Below are 10,411 nucleotides of genomic sequence, written 5' to 3'. Positions count from 1 at the left end.
CCTTGTATTTGTTGTTTCTCTTCTAATTGTTATATTCTAATTGTTCCCTTCTAATAATTGCATTAGTTTTATCTGTACAAAACCTTTTTAATTTAATGTAATAAAATGAGGCTTCTTCTGAGAAATATATTGTATAAACTGTAGTGTTATGTAAATGTGAAATATTATCATTTATATATTATTAAGTCAAATAGGTAAAAATCCCAAAGATCTTATTTGCAGATAGGCATGTGTTAAAATAAAAACATTATTCATTTCCACTTTTCTGGTTTGTGTTTTAGGATCTTGGGGAAGAGGATTATTGTAGGGGGAAACTATGTAAAGTATAAAAGTGCTAAATAAATGAGAATTATTACTTACTGTCAAATATGGAAAAAATCCCTAACATTTCATTTGCAAATAGGCATTTGTTAAAATAAAAAACATTAGTTATTTTCTATTTTGTTTATGTGGTAGGATCTTGGGGAAAGAGGTCAAGTTCAATTACTTTAAAAGTTGCCTGATGAAGATGTCTGAAAACTCAATTATTTTTAATTAGGAATCTTTAATTTTTACATTGTAATATAAAGTGTACTTAAGGTGAATGTTAGCATAATTCTAGACTTAGTATTTTGGGAAAAGATAGAAGAAAGGAGAGAAAAATCATAGAATTTGGATTTGGAAAGGATTGTAGAGATCATCTAGTCTAGTCCCATAAATGATACATCAATCTTTCTTAAACATTTCAATAACTGACCATCCATCTTCTGCTCAAATGAGACAAATAAGATGGGAAGCTCACTAACAGGAGATCACTCATTCCATTTCAGATTTTTGAAATTTCCTTCCTATATTTGGTTGAAACTGCTTCCATTAAGCTATTCCTCTTAGGTTTTAGATTTCTCCACTGGAGACCCATAGAACTAGTCTATTTATTTTTCCATGAAAACTATATGAACATTGGAAAACAATACCTATGTCATCCTTCCACTAAGGTCTTCTCATTTCTAAGCTAAGTATCTCCAGGTATTTGTAATTTGTATCATATAATTTCAAATTCACCTCCTGGTCAATATTGTATAGATAAATTCCAATTTACTAATGTATATCTTTTCTTTTTTTAATGCTTACCTTCCATTTTAGAATCAATATTATATATTAATTCCAAGACAGTAAAGCAGTAAGGGCTAAGCAACAGAGATAAAGAGACATACCCAAGGTCACAGAGCTAGGAAGTTTCTGAGGCTAGATTTAAACCCAGGGCTTTCCTCCCTTGGACCTGGCTCTCTATAGATTTAGCCACCTAGCTATATTCTGTTATTATTTTTCTTAACATGTACTCCCTTGTTTAAAAAATGATATTTCAGGAAAAGTTGTACGACCAATGTAGTATACAGTAATAATACCTTCTTGATCTAAATATCATATCTATTTAAAGCAGACTAAGGTTATATTAGTTTCTCTGGCTGTCATCTGAGACTATTGGTTCATTGGGCTTGTAGTCAATTAAAAATCTCCAATATCTATAATATGTTCATAAATATTGACGTACATATTACATAGGTATGAATATGTATATGTATACATGAATGTACATATACAGCATAGTTATGTATTCTCTGCTCTGTATTTAGGCTTTTGTTTTGCAAACTAACATGTTTTTAATATTATTCCTTTAAATATATCATTAGATCTGTTCAATAATTCTTGCCTGAATTATTTTGTTGTTTTTATATTTATATATTTTTATTTTTATTAAAATGTTTTGTTATATCTTATTTTTATTTTAGTTATATTTTTTAAAGTAACCATTGAGCAGTTAGATAGCTCAGTGGATAGATAGACCAGGACATGAGACATTTGTCTCTTGTTTCTTATGGGGAAAACCAGGGGAGTTAACTTAAATATTATAAATGTGGGTCCAGAGGGGTGTGTAGGAGACAGGAATGACAAAAGATGGGGACTTAACAAGTTAGGGAGACTGGGTTTAACTGCTAAGGAAAATGTCTGTTAACAGAAGTGACAGTTAGGCCTGTCACCCTGCACCATCTAGACAAGGGGCCTGTGGAAACTAGCAAGCAAATGACAAGAGTTTGTAACAAATGTAATCAAGAGAACTATGGTAAAGGATGGGAATAGGGGTTTCTACATTACTAGACTATGGGCAAACCACAGGGTCAGGGGAGGGACTTATTTACACTCAACTGAGACCTAAGCAAGACAGAGCCCAGAGAATAGCAGGACTGAAGCGGGTATCCTCACAGCAGAGTCCTGACACACTCCAGTGATGTTGCAGCTCTTCCAGGACCACTATCTGCACTCCTTCAGGTGGGTAGATTCTGGGAGCTAACCCAGCCCAAGTTAACCTGCAACTCAGGTTGGGATTAATAGTCTCTACCAAAATCTCCCACAAGTAGATGTCAGTCTTCCTTCAGGTTCCCAGGGAATCAGGGTACAAACGCCACTTCCTCTGAGGTCTCCCAGGGTCAGTTACAGCTTGTCCCAACCACCATGGAGTATGTCTCAGAGAGAAAGCACACTTCCTGCTTCCCCCATTCCATTTGGAATTCTCAAGCCCTTCCTGCTAGGTCTCCTAAATAATAACTAAGTAATCCTGCTCACAACATGGTTCAGACATTTCCTTGCTATGTGACCCTGGGCAAGTCACTTAACTCCAATTACCTAACTCTTACTACTCTTATGTCCTGGAACTGATATTCAGTGTCAGTTCTAAGACAGAAGATAAAGTTGTTGGTTTTTTTAAAATAGCCAAATAATCATTCTCTTTGGAACTCTCTAAAATAATCGGAAACATTGTAGCCCCAGAGCAATGATTACTAGTGTTAATCAGTGAGTCAACAAGGACATATTAAGTACTTAATAAGAAAAATAGCTGGCATTTATATGATACTTTGATTTAAACAAAGTACCTGCATCATCTCATTTCTTTCCTACAACAATCTCGGGAGGTCATTATCCCTAATCTACAGGTAAGGAAACTGAGGCTTAGCAAGGTCATGCAACTTACCCTCATACTGTGTCTGAGGCAATATTTTAAGTCAAGTATTCCTGACACCAGGTCCAGTACTCTAACTACTCAAGCTTTCAAATGAAGAATTCCTACTCACTGGAATTTTAGGCACCAAACAAAAGGTCAGAACGGATTCTGAGGGAACCAGAGTACTTTTCTTCTGGCCCTGAAGTGCCTACTCTCTTCATCTTCTTGAAGCCTGATACTGTTACCTGAGATCAGAAATCATCTTTAAGAAGAATGCAAGGACAAATGTTGAACTGGAACAAGGGAGAATAGAGTTGAGAGGAGAAATGAGAAAACTGAGGCTCAAAGGTAAAAGGTAGCAAATGGCATTGCTGGGATTAAAACAGAAATTTTCTGATACTGGGTCCTTTCCACTGAACCTTGCTGCATTTCACTTCTGCCTTTTGGTGTATCCCCATTTTGAATACTATGGGTTCCATAACTAGATCTCTAGAACTGCCAGCATGAGAACTAGTGCAACTACAGCTGTTAGCCTACAGAGCTATGGCAGTATTATAGCATCACCTGTGAGAGCTGGGAAGTAGTTGAGATGCTGCCAAAGCCCTGCAGCCTGGCCATGTAGGGAACTCATAAGCAAAAGCCCTTTCACCTACCGAGACTTGGAAATATTATAATTCTACAGGTAAACACAATGTTTTTCAGAAAACCTATAGCTAAAGTGCATAAGAACCTCAGTTAATAATGACTTAGTTGGTAGCTTCAAGGACAAAAGCAGTAGCCATAGGGAAATACAGAGAACTATAAATGAACTGGAATCAGGCAAATGGTTTGTGATAATGCAGAGCTTTTTTTTAAACCATAATTTTGGAAACTTCTAGATTTTATTTAGACCTAATTATTTGTCCTATTATATTCATAATATATAAAGGGCACTAGGAATCTTTATAAATCCAAAAGCAATAAATATTTTCATCCTCATAATTGTCATCACACATTTATCACATGTTTAGATAGATGAGGAATTTTGTTAGTTTCTGACAAAAACATCCCATTATCTTATAACTTAAATGCATAGATAAAGAAGTGGGAAGTCTAATACCAAGTTCAAAGGACAGCAGTCCCACTGTGGACCCACAAAAAAGATTAGAATGTTGTATATAAGCAAAGAACTAAATGCATATTCTGTATATCTGTTAATTTTGTTTCAAAAATCTACATTCTTATTTGATGAACTATTGGTTTGGGGTTAATATTTAGGAAAGATGCTGTTAGCATATAAGAAATCTTTGGTTCTTATTTTAGTTTTTTCTTAGGATATTATGAGCACTTAACTGATTCCCACCCTAGATTAGAGTATTAGTTAAGCTAAATATTTAAATTAAATGTGAAAGCATCCTTTACCCATCACAAACAACTCAAGCTTCTAAAAAGCAGAAGTAAGGAGAGAGAATATAAAAAAATCTCTTTTATATATATTTATATTCCAGGAATGAAGGAAGTTTGTGCAAAGACAAAAGAGATGGGAGCTGGAATATCACACTTCAGAAATAGCAAGTCATTTATTTTAACTGGAAAATAAAAGCATGTGAATTGGAGAAGTATTGTTAGTCCAGAATGATAGGCTATAGTTGGATTTATTAGAACTTTGATTATTAAGGTATAAGTTTCTATTTTAACCTAGACGTAATAGGGAGTCACTGATGATTCATGGTCAGAAAAGAAATTTGCTCAGTTATTTTGATTGAAAAGGACAATATAAATAGGACCGGAATAACTGTGATCACAGTTGCACAAACATGTAATAAGGTAGCTTGAAGTTGAGAGGATTAGGAGCAATTGCTCTAGATGCAGCTCAAAAGGAGGCAAATTTACTCAAGTCACCTTGAGTATAACAAAACAATATGGCAATATTGTTAGCTATAACTAAATGATAGTATGGATAGAATACTGCACTTGGATTCAGGAACACTTGAGTTCAAATTCTACCTCAGATATTTGCTAGCGGTGTGACCCTGGACAAAGCATTTGATCTAACCCTCAGTTTTCTCATCTTCTAAAGTTTAGATAATATCATCTACCTCATATATTTATTGTGAGGAACTAATGAGCTAACCTCATATACCTTTTTGTCAAATGATGCCATCTCCAATGGAGGGAGGGGTGAGTGAAGAGAGGGAATTGATTGGTTATTTTAATGTAATAAATGAAAAATAAATAAATAAAATTTAAATACCACACAAATATTATATATATATACATATATATGTATATATATAGGCACCAGACGCAGAAGAAAGTAGATCTGTTTTCTTGAGTCTCGAACATGTAAATTATGTTGAGTAGCCATTTGCTGACCTTTGTTCCATCTGTTTTTGAGGCAGGGAAATCTTGGCACTTTACAAATCATGAAACTTGAAGATGGTAAGTTGATTTATGCAAGTTGTTTGGGGAGAAAAGGGAGATAGAATCTCCAAATGGCAGTCTCGGCCCTCATTACCCAAAATTACTTTTGAACTCAGGAATGAGGAGTTAACTTTCAAACTCCAGGTAAGTTTGGACAGTGACTAGAAAGAAATGGAAAGCAAACAGGAAATGAAGTGGTGCTCCCACTTCCCACTTTACTTCACTTTACCCTCGTTTGACCTGTGTTTGTTTATCAATTTTAGACACAGAAGGAAGCCAAAGAGAATATGAGAAAGCAAGTTTCTTTGGATTGATTTTCCCCCAAAGTCCAGGCTTATAAATGTGCTGTTTGGGAGGTTCCAAGGTCCTTTTTCTTAGTGATATATTATCTATCTTGCTGCCTCTTCTATCCTTTAGTGCCAAATTATTTTTCTTCTCTTTAATAAGAGGCAGGTATCCATTCAGAAGTCAAAGGTCTTGGATTCTATTCCTACATATACTACTTGTGTGACTTGGGAAGGTCAACCAACATCCCTAAGCCCTAATTTCTCCATCTGTAAAATAGAAGTTTGGACTAGATGCCTTCAGATGCTCCTCCATCCAGTTTTGGATATATTATCTTGTGATATAAATACTTTCATTTGAATTTTGTTACATATGTCATATATATGCGTGTGTGTGGATAGATAGATAGATAGATAGATAGATAGATAGATAGATAGATAGATTTAATATAAGTGAAGTCAATTACTGAGAATCACCCTCCTCTTGATTACTAAATTTTTACAATTGTGGTTAACTATTCATCACTTACTATGATATAATAGAAGTAAGAACATTGGATTTGGACTCAGGAGTAAGATGGCTGATTTAACTCAACTGTGACTAGCTATATGACTTTAGGTAGGTCACTTTAAATCTCTGGACCTTAGTTTCCTTTTCTATAAAATAATGGAGTTGGACTAAATTATTTCTAATGCCCCTTCCTGTTCTGACATGCTAAGATTCTACATTTTTAATATCCAGGCTCTTCTAACATCTAGTCACCAATAATACCAACTTGTGCCTATCAACTTTATGATTATCAAAATTCTTAGTGACATCTTTGAAAATGAACCAGTATGTAAATAATTTGTCAGAAATTTCACCAGCAAATGGATAAATTCCTGATCTTAAAGTTATGAAGAAGTTGGGTTGAAATACAATCATTGAAACTGACCAACTATATGATCCTAGCAATACCACTTAAATCTTGTTTCAGACAACTCTAGAGGCATTTTCTATTGTCAGGAATGTGCTACCCTTTGTTGAAGAAGGATGTTCCCACCATTGGAAAGTCTCCACAGTAACTGAAATTGGCAATCCTTCATGTATTTGCATATTCACCACAAAATATCATTCTAGAGGGAACAGTATAATATAGCACATGATCATATGTGATATAGTTCTCCGTGGTGTCATACAAGTATCTGCTCCTCCAGATGATTCCATTGACAAGGTAATTTTATTTAATTAATTTATCCTAAATCTATGTTTTATTGGTTTGAGGAAGTCCCATTGTGGAAACTCTCTCTACCAATTCATATGACAAATTATCTTTAATGTATAGACTTCTTGAATGTCTTAGACACTGAGAAATTAAATGTCGTTCCCATGTGTCAAAGACAGGCCTTAAACTAAGGTCTTCCTGATTCTAAAGTTTCTTTCAGCAAAGTCATATGTATGCATACATATATGTATATGTATATGTGTATTACTTGTTAGTGTATCTATTTAACACATGTCCTATGTATCTGCATGTACATAGACCTATGTGAATTTAAGTGAGTGTATAAATATGCAAAGATATGCATATATATCTATAGAAAAAGGATAGATAGACAGAGAGACAGACAGACAGATAGATAGATACATAGATAGACACATAGATAGATATGTAGATATATAGAAAGATAGATATATACATAGATACAGGGATAGATAATATCACAGATATAGGGAATTCCCAGTGAAAAATCTCTTTGCTAAGGTGTACTAAGAATTGTTTTGACATTTATAATCTTACTGAATTGTTTAAACCACTGAGTGTTTAAGTGACTTACCCACCACCCTGTTACCATGTCAGAGGTTGAATTTAAACCTCATTTTTCCTGACTAGCTCTTTATCAACTGTGCCAAAGATGTCAATCTCCCACTGCAAGGCTCTACAACACTCCCATTTGCTGTCTAAATCAGATTAATATGAAACTGGAAATATTTAACAAAATAAATAAAAAGACAACAGTCGAGATAATGTTAATGTGTGGTTTTCTAAGTCAGTACATGGACCCCAGCAATCTTTATATATGACTTAACCCTATTTATATTTGAGTTTAACACCACTGGACCTCTCTAGCAAAGTTATTAATAAGATCTCAGAAGAAGGAGGAGAGAAGGGGGGAAAAGCAATCATAATAGGCAGGCAAATTAAGAAAAAAATAACCTCAAGAGGCTGGGAAAGTAAATAAAAAACAGCTGAGACACAAATGTTTCTCTAACATATGGAATAGTATGACTATATCTTCCTGATAAAAATGCTCTGAATCTGGCCCAGTTTTACATAATTCATAGATTTAGTCTTTTGCAGCACAATTGTGACCATGTACAAAGGTCACAGTTGGAAGAGTAGAAAATGTGTAAATCTGCGGATGGAAATTCGTTTCCTCTATTACTTATTTATCAAAACAAGTCGATGTCAGATAGAAGGCTTGAGATTTGTTTTGCCTCTTTTCTTGCCAAAATAATTTCCTCCATGTCCTACCTTGTTAACCTTTCCTGCTTATTTCTGTTTTCCTGCAATTTCTTATTATAGTTGCCAGTTAATCACAAATATATTAAAAGATTTCTTTTTAATCTAGCAGTCTTCATTTGCTCCGCTGTATCGCTCTGAACAGTTGTGCCACAGCTAAGATAGTGTCCAATTACATTCACTGCAGGGAAAAACAAGAGATCAGCAGTTGACTCTGCTTTTGTCTAAGGTATCAAATGTGAAAGTAAATTAGGTGTCTAAAAATAAAAACTAAAATTAAGACTAATAAAATGGAGCTTTGACTTTTCTCATCTCAGACTCGTTTGTACTTAATGACACAGACTGACTGGGTAGGTAATTGTTATAATCTCTCTCTTGAAATGAAAAAGAAAAAAAAACACAACACAATTGGCTGATGTGTTCCTCCTTTTAGGACAGGTAAATGGGAATCTAGGACAACACAGAAATAAGAGCCTTTTACACAGCTCTACATTAATTTGTCTGTGATATTGACTTCCATGCAGAAGGTCAGTGGCAAGTGCTATCTAATGTTACTAAGACACATTTGCATAAATCTTGTATTCCTGTGCTTTTATAGAGCAGCATGGATACATGCAGCCTCAGAAATAAAACTTGAGAAATTCCCTTCCAAAAATTCAACCCACTTTACTTTAGCTATAATAAGAGGATCATTTTTAGTAATTGAATGGGTGGAACTTCTCTCTCTGAATATCTCTCTCTCTTTGGATACTTTCTGTGTGTTGGTGTGTGTGTGTGTGTGTGTGTGTGTGTGTGTGTGTGTGTTTGCTGGCACACACACACACACACACATGCACCCTTCAGAGTTTCTCTGTGTATCTATTTGGGTCTTAATTCAACCTAGTTTAGGGGAGATTATTTACTTTATAATCCAATCGTCTGATATACTGCCCAGCACCTAGCAAAAGCTTAAAATAACATTTGTTCATAAAGAAGTGTTGACTACACAGTGACTAGTTCTCTTATGCTTCTACTGAGAATCCCTGCCCATATCCAACCCCTGACCTCATCCCCTTACACACACACAGTGAATTCAGAGCCCCTAAAATAATAAAGTCATTCATTTAGAGCTAGAGGTGATCTTAGGAGCCAGAAAGACTAACTCTCTCCTTTTACAGGTGAGCAAACTGAGGACCAGCAAGGTGAAATGATTTGCTCAGGGTCACACAATTAGCATCCACACTGTCATTTAAAAACAGATCTTTCTGAGATGCTAGGAACAAACTAATTCAACGTCATATATTTCCTTTCTTTTCTCTGCCTCAGGTAGACAGTTAGGAGGCCCCTTTGTTAAAATTTTGATTGTAAAGTCAGGAAGACCTGAATTCAAATGCAACCTTAGATACTTACTAGGTGAGTGACCGCAGGCATGTAACTTAAATGCTTCTTGCTTCAGCGCCCTCAACTGTAAAATGGAGAAAAGAACAACTCCTGGCTCAGAGAATTGTCATAAGAATCAAATGAGATGATATTTGTAGGGCACTTGAGAAAGTGCCTGGAACATATTAGGCACTTAATAAATACCTTTCCCCATCTTCCAATCATCATTGTCAATTATGGTTATATTACTTCTTACATCTCAATACTATACGGATTCATGATTTAATCCATGTGAATATTCCCAAAGCTGATAAAAACTAAGATATCCAGTTGACTAGCCCCTCTTAAGTTCTCTAGTGCTTAAGCAATGTTCTCTATATGGGGCCAATATTCAAACTCTTTCCACCATGGCATACCCTGACACAGCTTATGCTCTCTTAGCAATGAAGTCAAAAAACTGAGTCCTTATTTCAAAGCTATAGTTAGGCATCAGAATGGGCCTTCACAGTTTAATTAATTTATGCATGATTTTTCTCAGGGTACAAATACCTTTTTACCGTCTTTCCTTTTCCCCTTCCTCTTCCAAGCTTCTTCACACTTACAAATCAGAACAATTATGAGGACTCAACATAATGGAACCAGATCATACCGAAATAACTTTGTATCATTTTTTTTTGGAAAGGGTTACTATACTGTTATATTAAGGGAATCCCACAAATAGTGTTTACATATATTTTTAAAAATTTTTTATTGATTAATTAATTTTTTTCCATGGTTATATGATTCATGTTCATTCTCTCCCCTCCTCCCACCCTACTCCCATAGCCAACGTGCAATTGTACTGGGTTTTACGGGTGTCATTGATCAAGACCTATTTCCATATT

This window comes from Gracilinanus agilis, chromosome 4, assembly GCF_016433145.1.
Source record: "Gracilinanus agilis isolate LMUSP501 chromosome 4, AgileGrace, whole genome shotgun sequence".
Lineage (NCBI taxonomy): Eukaryota > Metazoa > Chordata > Mammalia > Didelphimorphia > Didelphidae > Gracilinanus > Gracilinanus agilis.
The sequence above is the reverse complement of the archived record's forward strand: the minus strand, read 5'-3'. Positions refer to the sequence as shown.